This window comes from Saccopteryx leptura, chromosome 11 (assembly GCF_036850995.1).
Source record: "Saccopteryx leptura isolate mSacLep1 chromosome 11, mSacLep1_pri_phased_curated, whole genome shotgun sequence".
NCBI classification, from domain to species: Eukaryota; Metazoa; Chordata; class Mammalia; order Chiroptera; family Emballonuridae; genus Saccopteryx; species Saccopteryx leptura.
In genome coordinates, this window is record NC_089513.1 from 55,787,119 (window position 1) to 55,808,190 (window position 21,072).

At 43.1% G+C, this 21,072-nt stretch overlaps 1 protein-coding gene across 4 annotated transcripts in view; it reads left to right on the plus strand.

The window, feature by feature from the left end:
* Window positions 1–21,072, plus strand: part of PTPRM (protein tyrosine phosphatase receptor type M) — an 893,280-nt gene that overhangs the window by 599,614 nt on the left and 272,594 nt on the right. The window lies entirely within an intron of this gene.

A 21,072-nucleotide genomic window follows, 5' to 3' on the forward strand; every position in this document is an offset into this window, starting at 1 on the left:
CAGAAAAAGAGTCCAGTAGGTTACTCCAGAACGCAGGTGAGTGGTCAGAAAACCCCAGAAGACAAACTTTTGCAACAAAAGCAAACCATTGTCAAGATCTCTAACATAATTGCAAGGGCAGGACTCAAATTCTGGTTTCCAAAGGGTCACTGATGTCATAGTTCTGTGGCATGTAGTCAAAGCACAATTAAAGGTGAATAATAAGTGCACAACTGCCTTCCATAAAATTTCTAGTCCAGCAATTGTTTTGTATGTATGAAACTAAGAAATTATACCTTGATATTTAAGGGAAAAAGTAAAGCTTAACTCATGTTAAAAAAATTCATAAATGTTTAGGTTGTTCTGTGAGTTTATTGTTTTGGGAAGTATTGCAACTGAGACTCAGAAAAGTTACAGACTGACATTTCTAAGGTAAAGAAATGGAGCGTAATTTCACTTCCTTCTCGGCTGGACTCCTCTACATATTCTCAGCCCTCCATTCCGGGCTTACAAGCTATCAGCTTATTATTAACAGTTCCCCTGCCCTTGCTTTCAAGTTTCTTTCCAGTATATTTCTTTTACCGATTGAAGTTCTGCTTTTTGCGGATTCTTTCTTATCCTGAACTTCTAAAGTGTTCTTCCCAGAAGAAGTACTTAAGGAGTAGTGTCTTTCTTACAAAAGCCCTCCTCTTTAAAACCTTTACAGGACTGGCCTACAGCACTGTGTAGAGTTAGGAGTCAACCTGGCAGGTAACCTGGAGCCTTCAGCAAGCCTGAGCCCATTACGTGTAAGAGAGCACCAGTCTTGACAGTCATTAATACATAAGGGTTTTTTCCTCATGATCGTAGAATGAGTACTTTATGGCAGTGGTCCCCAACCCCCAGGCCACAGACCGGTACCGGTCCGTGGGCCATTTGGTACCGGTCCGCAGAGAAAGAATAAATAACTTACATTATTTCCGTTTTATTTATATTTAAGTCTGAACGATGTTTTATTTTTTAAAAATGACCAGATTCCCTCTGTTACATCCGTCTAAGACTCACTCTTGACGCTTGTCTCATAAGTTTGACAATTATGTTTAAAAATACCACAGTTTTTACACCGGTCGCATAATTTTATTTTGTGCATTTATTTGTCCCACCCTAAAGGCCGGTCCGTGAAAATATTTTCTGACATTAAACCGGTCCGTGGCCCAAAAAAGGTTGGGGACCACTGCTTTATGGGGAATACAGCTAAATAGCCTCCTTTTCAGGCCTTGCCTGTAATCTTCTACCTTCAAATTAAGTATGCTGTTTATGAGACATGAAGTAAGTGAAGCTTCTGACTGTGGCCTTCTCTCTGAAACTGTGTGACTCAGAAGATACCTCATGAACCAGCCTGCTTCCTGTGGCTCTCAGAGCCAGTGTGCTGTTGTTTTGGACCTCATTTGTGAAGGGCACATATGTAGCTGAGGTCTATGGCTGCCTTTCCTCTAAACTGACGTCCATTATTTTCTTTGATTTATTAGGAATTAAAATGATAGAGCAGTAGAATAAGCCTCCAAAACCAGTAAAAAAAAAAAAAACTACTCGTTCTTTTTTGGGAGGTATTTACTACTGGTTTTAATGATGGTTATCTTACCCAGATAAATTCAAACTCAAGTAATATTTCTTTTGCACTTTCCATTTGCATTAGCCATCACCTGTGATGGCAGTAACACTGTCTTTTTAAATAGACTTATTTATGATTCATACTGCAAGCATGAGGCTTAATTCATTCAGTCCCCCATTTGACATTTATTGAGCACCTTCTGTGTGCCAGGTATAGATCTTCTAAATCTTATGAAGAGTTTTTGCCTGACCAGGTGGTGGTGCAGTGGATAGAGCTTTGGACTGGGATGTGGAGGACCCTGGTTCGAGACCCCGAGGTCACCAGCTTGAGTGCGGGCTCATCTGGCTTGAGCAAAAATCTCACCAGCTTGGACCCAAGGTCACTGGCTCGAGCAAGGGGTTACTCCGTCTGCTGAAGGCCCACAGTCAAGGCACATGTGAGAAAGCAATCAATGAACAACTAAGGTGTCGCAAGGAAAAACTAATGATTGATGCTTCTCATCTCTCCCGTTCCTGTCTGTCTGTCCCTGTCTATCCCTCTCTCTGACTCTCTCTCTGTCTCTGTAAAAAAAAAAAAAAAAAGAGTTTTATTTTGTGGTTGCCCAGACTCCTGGAATTAGGCATTAGTGACATCAAAACCAACATGTGTACATTCTCTTACGAATGAAAAATTACTAGCGTACTTGTCATTTAGCAGTTAAGAGAAGACAACAGTTTTGTAGCTAATGCAGTATAAAGGTATATGTTTCAAAACCTTTCTCACTGTGTTGAGCACCTTAAAAATAGTCAGCGGGACAGGCCTAAATATTCAACACCTCTAACCCAATGAACAGTTGTAGTTTTGCTTACTAGATCAACACAGTCCCGTCCAGAACGGGACAGGAGATGCAGGAGGGATACATTCAGAAGGGTCTTCAGCAACTTTTGTATTTTGTCTTAAATTTGCTGACATCATGTTCCTACAAAGGCTATCTGGGGCTATACTTACACTAGAACACTTTGCTAAGACAGAAGAGCTGTCTGTAGTTCGTCTGGTGTCAGAATGCAGTACATGCCGGTTAGGTTTGCTTTGGGATCCTTGGGACCTCCCTTTTCTTTGTATAACATCAAAGAAAACAAGCACCCTGGCGAGCTGACCTCGGCACAGGAGTGCGCTGGACACAATAGACAGAGTTTCTAAATATTGGCTGACTTAATTCCCTGCATGAATGCACCCCAGACTGCAGAATGCTTGTATGTTTGGTAAGTAGTCCTGTCATTGTCCTGGAGAGTGTTTCTTAGACCGCACTGCTCACAAAAATGAGGGGATCAGGGAATGTGCCAATAATCCAGTATTTCAGCTTTTTGGGTTTTTTTTTTTTTTGTGTGTGTGTGTGTGTGTATTTTTCTGAAGCTGGAAACTGGGAGAGACAGTCAGACAGACTCCCACATGCACCCGACCGGGATCCACCCGGCACGCCCACCAGGGGCGAAGCTCTGCCCACCAGGGGGCGATGCTCTGCCCCTCCGGGGCGTCGCTCTGCCACAACCAGAGCCACTCTAGCACCTGGGGCAGAGGCCAAGGAGCCATCCCCAGCGCCTGGGCCATCTTTGCTCCAATGGAGCCTTGGCTGCGGGAGGGGAAGAGAGAGACAGAGAGGAGGGGGGGGTGGAGAAGCAAATGGGCACTTCTCCTATGTGCCCTGGCCGGGAATCGAACCCGGGTCCCCCGCACGCCAGGCCGACGCTCTACTGCTGAGCCAACCGGCCAGGGCCTATTTCAGCTTTTAGTAACAGTGCATTTTCACCAATGAAATAAAAGTTGGCTTCACATCTCATTTACATAATCGAACAACTTTCTTTGACTTGTCGTTTGCTTTTCTGATGTTCTTGTTTAATAAAAAAAAAAAAATCAAATGCTTCTTTTTTTATCACTTTATATTCATTTTGAAATATCTCCTAATTTTTGTGAGCAGTATATTTTGTCCTCAGTCATGAGTAAGACCATATCATCACCCAATTCACACATGCACACATATACATTAACTAAGAAAAAGCTTTAGACGCTGGACTAGCAGTGCTATTCACTGGATAAATGCACTCTGATTTATTTCATTCCATCTTATTCTAATTCATTTTTTTTTTAAATTCTAGCAACCAACTAAATTGATTCATTCCCACAGCTTTTAAAAAAATGCTTTACTAAACCACTAGATTTAGGAGATGAAAGGGAACAAAATATGTAATTGGAATGAGAGTCCTGTCTACCTCAAAAACGCTACTCTCAAGTGCATATAGAAAATTCTAGAAACTGGAAACGCTTCTAGTTTCTACTTTTATTCCTTTTTTTGTATTAATTATATGGAATTAATTGCATATTATATGGAACCGCTTTGGGAGGAAAATTGAAAGCTGTCATGCTAGAAATAGCTCTTTAAGATTTTCCTTTTAGCCTGACCAGGCGGTGGCGCAGTGGATAGAGCGTCAGACTGGGACACGGAGGACCCAGGTTTGAAACCCCGAGGTCACCAGCTTGAGCACAGGCTTATCTGGTTTGAGCAAAGCTCACCAACTTGAGTCCAAGGTTGCTGGCTCAAGCAAGGGGTCACTCGGTCTGCTGAAGCCCCCTGGTCAAGGCACATGTGAGAAAGCAATCAATGAACAACTAAGGAGCCACAAAAAAGAATTAATGCTTCTTATCTCTCTCCCTTCCTGACTGTCTGCCCCTCTCTGTCCCTCTCTCTGTCTCTGTCACACACACACACACACAAAAGATTTTCTAGTTAATTTTATAAATATGTCTAGGCTTTTTATTTTATATTAAGATAGTTATATCTATGATTGAATAACCTTGACAGCTCTGAGATGCTGTGCAGAATTATTTCCTTAAACAAAGTGAGAGTCTGTTTTGCATAACCCACACATCTAATGTGATAAGATCTGCATCCTAGAGTATTTATAAACAAAGTGGCACCTGAGATTCAAGTACAAATCAAATCTACCAGAGCATGTAGACTTACTTGCTGGATATAATTATTACTTAAAAAGAAAATAGAAACTAGCCAACAATTATTCCCACATAAAGTTACAAGTTTTGAAAAAGAGACAAGTAACATATGTCTGTATTGTCAAACACAAACCCAACCAGATGTGAGTTAAAGTTGTGAAGAGATCTTATTCACGAACTGCTACCAGTAGATGAAGGTGCTGAACTCCATTCGGAGCTGGTTACCGAGCATTTTAACGAGAGACTGAAGAAGAAGGGAGAGAGACAAACAGGGTCTCCATAGAGTCAGGGACCCGGGAAATCACAGGGGGCTGGAAAGGTGTGTGACATCCATCAGAGTCTGTAAGTGGCACTTACTGAAAACAGGCTCCCGCCTTCCCGCAGGGTGCGAGGCGGGGGCCCCGTTCACTGGGACAGTCCGTCCATAGAGCAGCCTGGAGTTTTCTCAGGCAGGGACTTTAAGAGAAACCAACACTGAGCTGTCACAAACTACGTGAATGTTTTAAGTTCTTATAGATCGAAGTTGAGGCCTCCCTGAGAAAGGGCTCAGAGGAGCCTGGCTGGAGTTTGCTCAAGGAGAGAATTTTTGTCACTTTTCGCTCCTTCCCTTGTAAAGAGCAGTGACTTATTTGATTATTGACATGTGTATAAGGAAGTGAGGATATCTGATCAACTTCTGTGCGTTGTCCTCAGGACACAAATGTTCTTTTGTGTGAGAAAGGGCTTGGAAGAGACTGGCTAGTTTGATTGTGGAGAGAAGCTTTGTCAGTATATAGGCAAAGCTATCCTGAAAAAAAAAAATCCCAAGGAATTACTTTTTCTCCTTAATGAAGCCCTTGAAGCAAATACAGGGTTTTGTTGTTGTTGTTGTGTTGTTTTGTTTTTTGTATTTTTCTGAAGTTGGAAACGGGGAGGCAGTCAGATAGACTCCCTCATGCGCCCCACCAGGATCCACCTGGTATGCCCACCAGGGGGCCATGCTCTGCCCATCTGGGGCTTCGCTCTGTTGCAACCAGAGCCATTCTAGCGCCTGAGGCGGAGGCCATGGAGCCATCCTTAGCGCCTGGACCAACTTTGCTCCAATGAAGCCTTGGCTGTGGGAGGGGAAGAGAGAGACAGAGAGGAAGGAGAGGGGGAGGGGTGGAGAAGCAGATGGGTGCCTCTCCTGTGTGCCCTGGCCGGGAATCAAACCCGGGACTCCTGCACGCCAGGCCGACGCTCTACCACTGAGCCAACCGGCCAGGGCTATACAGTGTTTTTTATGAGTGTAAAATATACTGCTCATAAAAGTTAGGGGATATTTCAAAATGAATATGAAGCAATAAAATATCCCCTAATTTTTGTGAGCAGTATATTACACGTGAAAGTTGCTTCACGGAGGAAGGAAAGCAACTTCTGTGTTTGCAGAGGCCCCTCCGTGTCCCGCTCCTCACACCACCTGGGAGAAACTGCGAACCACTTTTCAGCTGACCAGAGGAAGTGCCAAGGGCTGATACGCCACAGGCCCCAGAGGTCTGACATTCAGTTCAGTGAGGGGTATGCCTTTTACTCCAGGCTTTGTGACTTGAGCCCCGGGTCCTTCAACATCAGCGTCAGTGTGACCGTGCCCTTTCTGCCCGCCCTCAGTGTCCCCTCCCTCTGCCTGGCCCGCAGGCCCCCAGCCTGACACCCCATGCGGCCCTGGCAGCCAGTTCTCACTGACGCGTGGCTCCTGACACCTGGCCCTCCTCCTTGCCCTCCTCCACACAGCCTGCTTGTCTCCGGCCCCGAGAAACTCTATTATCCCCTGCTTGCTTGGCTCCTGTTCCCATACGTCCAGGCATTACCGGAGAAACGGCGGACACAGGCAGATTCGTTCTACTAGAGAGGGATGCTCAGCCCCCTCCCACCGTGGTGTTTTTCCTTGACCAGTGTCTGTCTCCTGCTTATGCAGTGGGGGAGCCCTGGCTTCTCCTGCACTCCAGCTGCTGCCTCAGCCCTGTGGGCAGGAAGGGGTAATAGGAATAGCAAGGATTTCAAATCCTTTATTCCACAAATGCTCAGTAACCAGTGGCCCTATCATATAGACCGTTCGAAGTGGAAATCCCGTAAAGTGACTGGTCCCGTGGTTCTCACACAGTGCTCTGTGGGCTCCATGGAAAAGCCTCAGGACTTTGGACAGGTTATTTTGTACCTTTGTACTTCAGTTTGCTCATCTGTAAGGTGGGAATTAATATTTTTATACTAAAAAAATAGCGGTCAGGATTAATTAAATGAACAAACAAAGTACTTATTAAACCCTCAATAAATGACAGCTATTATTGTTTTCCTACCTTAACACATTTTTTAATTATGCGAAGAATACAAACTTTCATCTCTTCACTGACTCCTTAAGCACATGTTACCTGAGTGTCTGCTCTTTGCTAGACACTGTGCTAGGCTCTTGGATATCTTAGAAATACTGAGAAAGTGTACTGAGTTTCTACACTAACGTAATCCATGTTTAGAACCTTCCATAACTTTCTCTCTCTGTATGTAAAAATATGCAAACATAAATATACAGGTTTTTTCACTGCCATCTACATACTAATTATGCAACCTATGTTTTTCACTTAATATGTCATGAATTCCCCTTCAAGCCAATACGTATCTAAAGCAGTCATTTTAATAGTTGACTGTTGTCCCTCTGTGAAGTATTGCTGCAAAGTACCCGTACCTCAATTCTGCAGGTTTACGTGGCGACACCAAGTCCAGATGAGTTTCAAAGAGTTTTATTAAATGAGGAGCTTTATTAAATATGCCAGCCACATATAGCTGACATGGGGCATTCTAGAAGCCCAAATCATGTGCAAGCCAAAAATATCATATTTCAGGGGTTGTTTATATACCCTTGATCACACATGGGTGGGGGAGAGCATGACATCATGACACAAGCTCACAACATTTGTTTAGGGGATACACAGAAACATTAAGACTTTCAAGGTAACACAATTAAAGATGTTTACAAATCTTAGGGTTCATCTTCCCTCATTAGCGTAGAGGTATTTCACTCTCAAGATTCCAGAAAGGGGGAGGAACTAATATCAATGCAAAGTGGTATGTAAATTCTATCTCCCATTGAAAGAGAAGTTTCTCGGTTAACCTTTATTTTAGATTTAAAACTAAATGATCCATTGTTCCTGCAAGCTAGAAACTTCTACATTCTTCTCCCTCCCCTCCCCAAAGGAAGGATGGGACAGGAAAGCCTGACCTTTCCTCCTAGAATATCAGTATTAATTTTGTAGCTTTCTGGTACCTTACAACAGTATGTCTATATTATGATCTGTTTACCCAGTCTCTTGTTATATTGGACATTCAGATTTTCACCAGTGTTTTTCCTACCAACAAGATCAACAAACTGGAATAAACAGCCTCCTATATGTGTCCTTTCTATTACACGTTTTATTTCTAAGTGATTCCCAAATATGAGTCAAAGGGCAAATTTGTTTTTTATATGGAACTGACCTGATGACACTGCTCACGAATTGTAGCAGTTCACCGTCCCCCTCTTGTCTGCCTGTCCCTGTCCCATAGCTCCCCCTGCCCCCTGTATGTGTAACCGGATTTGTCTGGTATGGGGGAAAATGGTTTGCCAATGACTTTTCCTGAAGTTGAGGAGCTTCGCCTATGTTTATTAGCTATTTCCATTTCTTCTTTATCTGTTCACAGGTATTCCTGTCAATCACTCCTCTTTTGACTTTATTATTTTTTTTTGCACAAAGACATTTTTATTTTTAGATAATCAAATATGTTCCCATTTTCTTCTTTTTTCCCAAGTTTTTATTTTTAAGATTTTATTTATTTATTTTAGAGAAGAGAGAGAGAGAGAGAAAGGGGGGGGGGGGAGCAGAAAGCATCAACTCCTATATGTCCCTTGACCAGGCATGTCCCGGATCTTCAGCTGGCGACCTCAGAGTTCCAGGTCAACTCTCTATCCACTGTGCCACCACAGGTCAGGCCCAAGGTTTTCAATTTGAGAATCTCTTCACGTATCTCAGATCACCCTGATTTTTAACCACCTAAAATTACCACAGATGTGGTGTAGAGCAGTGGTCCCCAACCCCCGGGCTGCGGACTGGTACCAGTCCGTGGGCCATTTGGTACCGGTCCGCAGAGAAAGAATAAATAACTTACATTATTTCCGTTTTATTTATATTTAAGTCTGAACGATGTTTTATTTTTTTAAAATGACCAGATTCCCTCTGTTACATCCGTCTAAGACTCACTCTTGACGCTTGTCTCCGTCACGTGATACATTTATCCATCCCACCCTAAAGGCCGGTCCGTGAAAATATTTTCTGACATTAAACCAGTCTGTGGCCCAAAAAAGGTTGAGGAGCACTAGTATAGAGTATTGCTGAGAAGGGGTCTAGCTTTTTTCCTGAGAAACAACCAGTTAGGCCATTCTAATTCTTCAGTAAATAATCATTTCTCTGAAATACCATATTATCCTATGCAAGTTCTCACATTTAGGTTTGTGTAGTCCTCTTTGTCTCTTCCTATGCTGTTCTCCTAAGCTCTGACTATGCTGACGCTGTATAATACAACGAGAAATCTCTCTGAATTCTTTGTCAAAAACCCCTCGCCACTGTGTTTCCATGTCTACTGACCAGCCACTACAGTGGTCTCCCATGACAGGCTCCCTGTCATCTCTCTAACTCTCCTGATCTCCCTCTGTCTCATTCCACACCAGTCCCCCCGCCTGCCTCCTGTTCTTCGGCTACATCGGCCATGCTCCTGCCTCGTGTGGGGCAGTCTTCCCCAGGTGTCCAGTTGGTTGACTCCCCACCTCCTCCAGTCTTTGCTCAGTTCTCCCTTCTCACTGGAGTCTGCCTGTCTCACTACCCTCCAGCAGTGCAGCCTGCCAGGACACCTCCCCACCCTCCCCGCAGCCTGGCCCCTCACCTGCTGCTTCCATTGTGCAGCACTGTCGCCAGCTGTGCTTGCTTGCGTCTGCTGCTGGCGTCCCCCCCCCCCCCTATAATGTAAGCCTCCGAGGGCAGGAATCCTCACCTACTGTGTTCTGACCTAGACAGGCATCAAGAAGGTGGCCCGGTGGGTGCCCACCTGGCAGTCAAGTCCCAAATATGCCCCTGAGATTCTCATTGGAATTTGTTAAATGTATACGCTTCATAACTGTGGAACAGATGATAAATTTCTCCATCTTTTCCTATCTTGTCACAAGACTTCTAATACAAAGAGTTTTTACATAAGCCTGTCTTGTCAGGTCTCTCTTCAACATCTGTTCCAGGTTCAATGACATCCAGTCCCCTCACAGTCACCTCCCCACCCCCAGCATAGACCACGGCAGCGGCTTTTAACTGGTCCCCTGCTCACTCCTCTGGCTCCCTGTTAATTCATTAGCCATAGAGCTGCTGGACTGACTTTTCTGAAACTGAAGTCTGATTCCGTCACTCCTGTTAAAGCCCCACACTGGGCATAAACTGCAAACCTGCAGTCACAGCCGAAAGGGCCAGCACCGTTCTGTCACGCACGCACTCAGTCCTCAGCCCAGGTTTCTCTCTCGTTCAGTGCTGACTGTGGCGTTTCTCCAGAGCAGCACTCTGGGTCATGTGCTAGACATCTGTACGTGCTGTTACCGTGACTGCAACCTCCTCCCTCAGACTTCAGATCACCAGCCCCCTCTCAGTAGTCAGAAGCTAGCACAAAGCTCGTACTCTCGGAAAGGCCTCCCTAGACCACAATGCCTGAGGTGCAGTGGCCACGTCGGCTTTCCAGCCACGGTCTGGCCCGTCATTCTGCCACTTTATTGAATCCCACGATGACTTTCTGTCTCCCACCTACAATGTGGTCAGAGCAGAGCTTTGTCTGTCTTGTTCTCAGTGTAAGCCCCTGAGGCAACCAGCAGGTATTCAAAACTATCAGCTGGTATTTACTGAAGCATGAATAGTTGATGATCTTTCTTATTAAATTTATTCTTAGGTATATGATAGCTTTTATCACTCATGAGATTTAATTTTAATTGAACGGTTTCAGAGAGTGGCTGACCCACCCACACCGCGATCTGTGCTCCACTCCCACTCCCAGACCACGCCTGCCCACTTCTCTTCCTGCCCTAGTCAGACCCACCCGTGGACTCGGGGACTTGTTTGTGAGCTATAAGCTGTGGCAGGGCTAAATGCAGTTAGGTGGCGTCTGTCCTTCTGTGGACTGCACATGCTCGAAGGATCTCCATCTGAAACAGGTCGTAGGCACAGTGAGGAGCTCAGACAACGGGTTCCAGTTGGAAGACGCTAGGATTGTCCACTGACCTTGAGCTCAGTCAGAGGGAGGAACAGTTGGAAGACGCTAGGATTGTCCACTGACCTTGAGCTCAGTCAGAGGGAGGAACAGTTGGAAGACGCTAGGATTGTCCACTGAGCTTGAGCTCAGTCAGAGGGAGGAACAGTTGGAAGACGCTAGGATTGTCCACTGACCTTGAGCTCAGTCAGAGGGAGGAACGGTTGGAAGACGCTAGGATTGTCCACTGACCTTGAGCTCAGTCAGAGGGAGGAACAGTTGGAAGGCACTAGGATTGGCCACTGAGCTTGAGCTCAGTCAGAGGGAGGAACGGTTGGAAGACGCTAGGATTGTCCACTGAGCTTGAGCTCAGTCAGAGGGAGGAACAGCACGTGCAGAGGTCCTGCAGTGGGAAGCAGCATGCCCAAGGATAAAGAACTGCACGGAGGCCATCGAGGCTAGACAGATGTACAGGAAGCAGTCAGGCTGTGCAGACAGAGAGAGGCCAACGGTAAGGACAGTAGTCTTGATCCCAGGAGTGGTAGGTGACAGCTGAGGTGCTTTCAAGAGGGGCAGACGGGGTAGGTGTGCACTGTGTGTGCTCCAGCCACACTAGAAACATTGGAGGGGGGAAGAAAGAGGCCAGAAGACAGAAGTAAATTAAGAAATGGAAGATCATCCCCCAACCTAGAAAGACATTAACCAGTGAGTGCTTAAGAATAGAAGAACTAAATGCCAGGAAATTAATACAGTTGAAATACTAACCCCGGCTTATGGATCATCTACAGTCAGTATGGAAGAGCACCGGTAGGGAATTTAAGGGACACGGTCAACCATATCAAAGGGCACTTTGAGTACCTCAGAGATGGAATGGCTTCATTCAACCTCTTGCCCAAGATACCCATTTCATTTATTTTGAGAGCTATTTACTGGGGTATGCGTATGAATCAAAACTGACAAAGAGCACAGGAGACAAGGCTCAGCGACGCTGTTTGAATCAACAGGCACTGTGATGAAGTCTTCCCCACCAGTAGCTAGAGGTAGTTATACTTAACCCCCTTCAGTATTTCAGGGACTAGACTCATAGAGTGTTGTATTAGAAATTGTTCATTGTGTCAGCTATGAAATGTGTGTACAAGTATTTTTATTTAGTACACCAGGGGCCGTATTTTACATATCTTCATACTTTACACAGCCTGCCACTCACCCCTTGGCATGTGAAAGGCACTCAGAAGCCAGCTATAATTTTTTAAGTAGAATGAATTCATTTATAAAAAAATAAAATTGTCTTAAAGGTGTGGACTAATTTTCATACCACTTATTTAAAAAAATGACCCACAGGAGCTCCCAACTGTGATTGCCTTTAGGAAGAATGGGACAAGGGCCATATAGACCTCCGATGGTTAGCCTCCTGTCAGACATTTTAGGAAGTTCATACAGGTCAGCTCTGATAGAATGCAAGTCACACCCTTTCAGCCTTTGAAATACTTAGCTGTAGGGAGCTATGCTCTGCCCTGCTCCAAGAGTATTCATTGTCCCTACTTTAGAGGAAGGGTTCACTTGGTCATCCTGTACTTAAAGAGCGTCTCATGTTCTTGAAGACCTTTATATGTAATCACCTGTGTTAAGAGATGAGAATTCAAAGATGTATTAACTTGTGCTTTTTGCTCTCAAGGAATTTACATTTCTCATCTTTGTCAAGATCAACATAAACAGTTCAATAAGTGTTTTACTTCAACAAATTTACCTGTATCTTAAACTATTTGTAGTAAGCGTGTAATGAGCAAGTTAACATATATTCATTTGTACACTACAATACCATATGTATGCGATACCAGCACCATTTTCAGTGTTAGAAGCTTTGATTTGACTTTGTGAGAGAATTTTAGGTAAAAAATAAAGGGAACAAAATCCATTCTTCAGGCTTCCTTGCGAGTAATTATGGTCAAACTCTTCATTCAAGTTGATAATCAGTTAATTGGAAATAGTGGCTGAACTGTAACTACTGTTTTCCACTAAGTATCCTGCTTTTTTCTTTTCTTTTTTTTTCAAATGCCATATTATGTGTAAATGGAGAATCAACCATCGTTTGCCTCATCTTGGGCATTTCTTATTAAACAGTGAACAGGGTAGCAGTGCTATATATTTTGGCTGTGGAGGCTAATATAAGAGGTAGTGTGAGGTTGGAATTTCTTATAAGGGTTGCTTGGGGAATCTAAAATTTCCTTTTCAACTAGAAAGAATGTAAAATGAGGGGAGATTTTTATTCTTCCTGCAACACCAGCTGAATGCATTTTAATGGGCTGTAGTGTCACTGGTGATTTATTGCCCTTTTTTTGTTCTTTTATGTGTTATATTTGTCATTTTGCTGTGGCAGTTTCATCTATAAAACAGTATAGTTACAAGAAAATGGCAAGAGGACGTAGGACTGCCACGGGAGAGTCTGTCCCTTCTTTCTTGCCATGTTTGGAAGGAAACACTGAGTCAAATGTCAAGCATTTTGTTTCAGAAATAATATGTTTAAAAAAAAATACATACTGCACTGAAATAACATTGTGTTCCATTTTTAATACATAAACTTTAGGATTGCTCTGTAAAAGCTTTTCAATATAAGACAATTTAATTTTTCAATGTTCTATGTTTTCTCTTATCAGCAGTGTGGTCCAGGAAAAATAAAACAAAGTTTTTACTATCGCTATTTGCTTAAGGAATAGAGCTTCATGGCTTGAAAAGCGTGAATTGAAATCTTATATTTTAGGAAGTCTACCTCTTAATTTTTGTAAGTAATCTGGGGCATTGTGCATATCCCAAAAGAATGCTAACACTAGTTTTGAGCTCAAAATAAACCAAGACTGTAGTAATGCAAAATACTGAGAAAAGAAAGTGCCTGTACTTAAAAAAAAATACTTTAAGATTTTTGCATGAAAGAATTTATATTGCCTGACCAGACAATGGCACAGTGGTTAGAGTGTTGGGCTGGGACGCGGAAGACCCAGGTTTGAAACCCTGAGGTCTCCGGCTGGAGCGCAGTGGGCTTATCTGGTTTGAGCAAGGGTCACCAGCTTGAGCCCAAGGTCGCTGGCTGGCTTGAGCAGGGCGTCATTCAGTCTGCTGTAGCCCCTCGCCCCTCCCAGTCAAGGCACATATGAGAAGCAATCAATGAACAACTAAGGTGCCACAACGAAGACTTGATACTTCTCATCTCTCTCCCTTCCTGTCTGTCCCTATCTGTCCCTCTCTCTGTCTCTCTCTGTCCCTGTCACACACACAAAAAAATAATTTATATTAATGACTTTAATTATTCTTGACTTTTCTATAAGGAAATATGTTATTTATATTTTATAATAAAATTAATTCATTTTCAATATTAGTAAACATGGAAAAAGCATAGATATTTTTAAAATATTTCTCAAAAGTCAGTGACAAAATCATTTCACTAGGTCTTTCTCTTTACCCCAGTGGCTATTAATAGATGGTAATTGTGATATTACTCCACCCTGCTATTAATAGATGGTAATTGTGATATTTTGATTTTCATCCTTTTACTTGCTTTAAAAAACTGTTAGGATATAAGGTAAATCTGTAGGCAAAGGGCAATGTTGTTACTGCTGTGTGATATTTGTTGGCTTGACTTCAGACTAGTCTCTATTATAAATATGGATTTTTAGAGTACTATAAAATACTTAGTATTTGTGAGAGTTTTTAACGTGTTTATTGGTATGATCTAATATATTTCATCAGAATGGAAAGTAAGTCAGAATTTCCGTCATTATCTTAACTCAGCTGGATGTTGGAAAGATCAAGAGAAGATCAAGGATAGATCTAGAATAAACAAAATTCCTTTTTGAAAAAAAGAATTATCTTAAATACTTTCTTGACCTTGTAAAAGAATCAAGGGAAAGCCAGGATCGGCCAGTGAAAGAAGAAAACAGTCCTTTCAACAGAAATGCCTCCTTTTATTTGCCCTTTTGACAGTCTCATTGTCCAGACTTGTCCCTCAATGTCTCCAGTGTGCTGAGAGGGAGGCCCAAAGATTTTTAAAAGATCAACTTCTAAAACTCTTTTTTTTTATTATTTATTTTTTAGAGGAGAAAGAGAAAGGGAGAGAGAAGGGGGAGGAGCAGGAAGCATCAACTCCCATATGTGCCTTGACCAGGCAAGCCCAGGGTTTCAAACCGGCGACCTCAGCGTTCCAGGTCAACACTTTATCCGCTGCGCCACCACAGGCCAGGCAACTTTTAAAATTCTAGCATGATCAAATGACATGCACCTCCCTGCTCCCCACCCCCATGCCACATATACACACTACCTTTAGACTTATTGTTTTTAATGTGAGAGGATCTGCAATTTGGCTTTTGAAGTCTGATTTATTCACAAGCCATGACTTTTCTAGCTTAGCTACCATATACAGGGGGTCCTGGGGTTAGGACAGTCTCAACACATGACTTTCGAGTTTATGATGCTCACTCCCATAATAGCTTAGAAAAATTGAGACATGAGTGTTTCAGCTTACGCCATCAGTGTGGTACTTATGGACTACGTGGGCAAACTACAGTACTTTGGTTGCACGTGGCAGAAGAATGTGCAGCACAGTGTACAGTTCAGTATATTTATGTCTTCTTCCCTTTTCTGTGGCTTAGTTGTGTTTTTATGTTCTAGATTATGATTTCACAACTGCGTTAGGATAGGCAAATAACTTAAGGTAGGGCGTGTTTCAACTTACATCAAAATTCGGGTTATGTCACTGTCATAGGAACAGAACAGTGTTGTAACATGAGGACCCTCTGTATTCTCAATGCAGTGACCTCTCTCTGGGAGGGTTGTCCTGAGAACAAGGAGACAAGATGGGTACCCGCCTTTGTAGAACGGTAGCTCTTACCAGCTGCTTTCCCAGCCCGTACGCTTCAGATGGGAATCAAGGCCTTTAAAAATGAACTAACTCGGCCCTGGCCGGTTGGCTCAGCGGTAGAGCGTCGGCCTAGCGTGCGGAGGACCCGGGTTCGATTCCCGGCCAGGGCACACAGGAGAAGCGCCCATTTGCTTCTCCACCCCTCCGCCGCACTTTCCTCTCTGTCTCTCTCTTCCCCTCCTGCAGCCAAGGCTCCATTGGAGCAAAGATGGCCCGGGCGCTGGGGATGGCTCTGTGGCCTCTGCCCCAGGCGCTAGAGTGGCTCTGGTCGCAATATGGCGATGCCCAGGATGGGCAGAGCATCGCCCCCTGGTGGGCAGAGCGTCGCCCCATGGTGGGCGTGCCGGGTGGATCCCGGTCGGGCGCATGCGGGAGTCTGTCTGACTGTCTCTCCCCGTTTCCAGCTTCAGAAAAATGAAAAAAAAAAAAAAAAAGAAATAAAAAAAAAAAATGAACTAACTCGTTCCATAATGAAAATCATTACAAACATTACTTTTATTAAAAATCAATGTATCATGGAATAAAATGCAACATTTGTATGTTTTATTTAAAGAGCTCACACAAAAGACTTCACAATCGTTTCAATCTCGTGCAGGCCACCTAGGATAAACCTCAGGTTGGTGCTGGTACTTGTTGTCTCTCTTCTGCCCTTAGGGACAAACGACCAGCTCATAGGAACAGTGAGGTTTAAACTTCAGATCATTTTCTAAAGCACATGAGCTGTTTTCAGATATGTCAAACAGGAATCTGGGACTTCGGATTCTCTGCACCGAGTTTTAATCGAGTGGTATGCGTGGACAGTCTGGATCCCAGTGCACAGAATTGAGAAAGCATTTATTTACCTTAGATGGAAGGTAGTGAGTTCAAGTCCAGACTCGGGGGGAAACCTCTTCAATTCTAAAATTCAGCTTCCGTATCTATAAAACAGGAAGAATACTGTTTCTTCGTTTTGTAGTGGGCAGTAGGAAAATGAATACTAGAATATACGTATATGAGACCTCACAGAAAACTGTCCCAGGGTTAAGGCAGAATTTGGAAATGGCAGTTGCTGATAACTTATTTGTGGCTTTGTTATTATTCTAATTGAATGTTGTTTTATGGCCCTTGGGTCTTTCAAGAGAACTAGGGAGTTATACCAGGCCCCTGCCTGTCCCAAGTTTGAATGTCACAGCCCTGCAGACAGGTACAGTATTGAGCTTCTTGGAAAATGGATGGGTCTCTTGATGCTACACAGGGTATTATTTACATGAACATGACGTGGATGGCACGGTCTCCAGGAGCACCAGTGCATGAGAGGAGTATTATTATTCTATCATATGTCAAAACCTGTAATGAGCCCCCCACAGATAATATTCTCCATTTACCCGTCTTTGGCATGTAAACAGCAGCAGCACAACACAGTCTATTATCTTGCTACTGGCATTAATAGGGACGATGATAATGATGAAGAAAGTAACTGTATTTTTCAAAGACAGCTAGTTTATTTGAAGCAGTAGTAGCTCAGAGCTCTGTTTAACCTATTCTGTGCTTCCTGAAGCCCAGCATACGGAATAAAGCGTCAGGCTCCCTGGCCATGTGAGGTGCCTTTATTACTTGCTGTCCTTGGTTTAAATAGGGACACCATTCTTTGTGTTTGTCCTTCAGTAACATCAATGCTCAAGAGAACCTAAAGGGATGCACTTTAATAGAACTGTATTAAGAAGGATCATGAGTGACCTCATTAAATAAGTTTTGCAGACACAAGTATGAAGTTGGAAAATATAGAGTGGTGTGTAAGAGGCATCACAAGTTTTTTTTCAACTTGTTTTCATTTGGAAAAGTAAAAAACTATCTCTGAGAAGCAATCTTTGAAAATCAGCCAGGGACCTGCCCTGGTCCTAACAAATGGCATCTGCTGACACATCTATAAGTATCTCTGATGCACTTTCCCATTGTCTCTGGCAAATAATGATGCAATTATTAATTATTGTTTATAATGAATTATAGCAGTTTATTCTTTGAGTTGGAGCTCTCTTAGTCAAAACACAGTTTGGCAAACCCATTTTAGTCTGGGAATTTGCCTAGGTGTTATCTTATATACTCAAGATTATTAACTAATTTGGTGGGTTCTTCTCCTGTGTCTTTCAAAAATTTCATTACCTAATGGTGTATATTCATGTACAGATGTGCATGACCACATCAGAGTGAGTTCCATGTCTCTTTTAGCCAGTTTAGAGGCTTAATATAGGAAATTGTCCGATTTCTACCTTATTTCTTCGAAGAGTAGTAACAAGGAAGTTAGAAAATTATTTCAGGGCAGGATCCTGGAAATGATGTAATCATTTTATTAAGTGAAATTATTCTAAATAGTTTTAATCATATTAGCATTATCTTATTAGAAGTTTCTCCTTTTTTCTTTCTAAAAAGCCCCAGGCCATTGTAATTACTCTGAAGCAGAAACTTTAGGTAGTTTATTATAGACTTCTAAAACAAATTCCATATGTGATCATGAAAAATGGTCTCTAGTCACTTAATCATAACAAGTATTGAGTTCATAACACTTTCTTCTTGACGGATGCTCATTTCCTGTCTCTGATATGTATCCAGTTAACTTTCTCGGTGTTGATGGATAGATATTTCACTGCTTTGGTGCCGGAAATATAACGTTTTGCCACTAGTATTTATTTCCATGCTCTTTCTTTCTATTAATCTCACTTTATCATTGATGAAAATTTGGTCAGTAAATTTACTGGTAAAGACTTTTATCTGTTATCAACACACGAGAAAAACCCTTCCTGTGTGCTCTGCCTCTCCGCATGCTCCCTGGAGCCGGTGTTCAGACATTTTCCTCCTTTCTCAGCATATTGTCCTGACGCTCAAGGAGGGCCATTCAAAACAGCTGCCGAGGCCTCGCCCTTAATGAGCCCTCACTACATACTGGGGATCGGTGGAGGAAAGCCCACAAAATAAAACCTCTTGTCTTTACTTGACACTTCCACTTTTTCTTCCCTTTTCTTTCCTTTTATACCCATTATCCTGTGTCTGGGGACTTTAACAAAAATGGAAAATGAAAGAAAAGCATGCAAATGAGAAAGACAGAAAAATTTAAGTGAGATTTATTGTAGAAATTTTTGATTCAGCAAGCATGTTTCTGTGTGTACTGTGGAGACATAACAAGATACTAAGCCAGGTCACATGAGGGCCAAAAAATAAAACCAGCTTTGTCCCAGGGGAGTTCTGTTAATACTTAATATAAAGGATTTAGCAAAATAAGTCCAGGTTGAAAATAGTTAAGTTCTGTGCAAGAGGGGGTGAAACAAGGTGCTATGGCGGTCCAGTGGGAAAGAATACTTTCTACAAAGCAACAGGAGCAGTGTGTAGGTACCCTTTGAAGGACAGGTAGGATTTAAATCTTCCAGAAGTGAGTAGGGGAATGCTTCCACACAGAAGGAGCAGTGGAGCAATGCCCTGAGAAGGGGAAAGGCTGGCCGTGTGAGGGAAATGGAGCGCTCCTGTTTGGTTGGAACACCGGTTGTTGAAGGGAGGTAGAGAGAGAACAGGCAGCCAGGTAGGAAAGGGGAACGAAGCCAGTTCATGGAAGACCTTGATTACCTTTTGAAATAGCACTGGAAGGCTCTTGGGTTTTTGTTTTGTTTTTTTATTTATTTTTTTATTTTATTTTTTTATTTTTTGTATTTTTCTGAAGCTGGAAACGGGGAGAGACAGTCAGACAAGACACCCGCATGCGCCCGACCGGGATCCACCCGGCACGCCCACCAGCCGTGACGCTCTGCCCACCAGGGGGTGATGCTCTGCCCCTCCGAGGCGTCGCTCTGCGCGACCAGAGCCACTCGAGCGCCTGGGGCAGAGGCCAAGGAGCCATCCCCAGTGCCCGGGCCATCTTTCCTCCAATGGAGCCTTGGCTGAGGGAGGGGAAGAGACAGACAGAGAGGAAGGAGGGGGGGGGGGCGGGTGGAGAAGCAAATGGGCGCTTCTCCTATGTGCCCTGGCTGGGAATTGAACCCGGGTCACCCGCACGCCAGGCCGACGCTCTACCACTGAGCCAACCGGCCAGGGCCTGTTTTGTTTTTTTAAATGAAAGAATGACTGGATTAGAGCTATTCTTTAAGAAGATTAGTATAGCTGCAGTATGTAACAGAGACTGGATACGATGTCTACTTGGGAGTCAAGTACACAAGTCCAGAAGATAAGTAAACATGGCTGTGGCACTGTGAATGAAAGGATGAAGAAAGAATAGCATTTTTAACCTTTTAGAGATTGAGCAGGGAAGTGAGAACTGACCTGTCTAATGTCGGTGGACTACTCTTCAACCCAAGGATAGAATGAGTAAGCCTCCTTTGTAATATATTTTATTTTTATGTGCTGAGGGTCAAAATGTCTTTTATGTACAATCAAAATTTATTTACTTGCTCTGACTTTTTTTTTGTATACCTAATATATTCTAAGCTCGTGATGGCAAACCTTTTGCAGTGTTGGTCAACCTGGTCCCTCCTGCCTACTAGTGGGCGTTCCAGCTTTCATGGTGGGCCAATTGCAGCGCCCTTTGGTTGCTCCACTACTGCTAGAGCGACTACTAGTGGGCAGGAGGGACCAGGTTGACCAGCACTGCAAAAGTGGGCGGGTTTTATAAAAAGGTTCGCCATCAAGGTTCTAAGCACTAAGGAAATAGGGAAAAGATGCAGCCTCTCTCTGTAAGAACTTGAACTCCAGTTCATTTATGCCTATGTATGTTCAAAAATATGCCACATTCATACACAGATCGCACATGATAATTTATCTCTTTATAAATGCCTCCTATATGTCTTAAGACATTCATTCAGAAAAGACTTAGCAAGTGATTATGTCAAAAACATTGTGTTAATTGCAAGAAGCCAAGGTAGAGAAATAGCCCTTACTCCTGAAAACTCAGTGGAAGACAGTATTAGGGCACCTGCTGGTTTCTTCCTTGGTTAGAAAAATGACCTCAATTATTTTTTCTTTTTTCATGGTGCTTTTTTTGTTCTGCCCTGTAGATCATTTGCATTTCTTTTCTTTGATTCCTTTCCAGTATCTCTACTTTGAGCAGCACTTGGCACTCCGCAAGGATTAGATAGATGTGCCTGTCCCTCCTCGAGCACATTTCGGAATAACACTGACTGTGTTACCAGGCCTCTCTTTCCTACACTTAGGCCCAGGAAGTCCTTTGTCCTCACAAAGTTATCTTATTTTCCTTCTAGGATTTCAGTTTTGTTATTGCATTGTTCTGCACTTCTGTTTCTTTGGTTGGTTGGCTGGTTGGCTTGGTTCCTGTGTTAGGCTCTCTCCTCTTTATAACTGATTACGATGATTTTTAAACTTGAGTCTTGTCTTC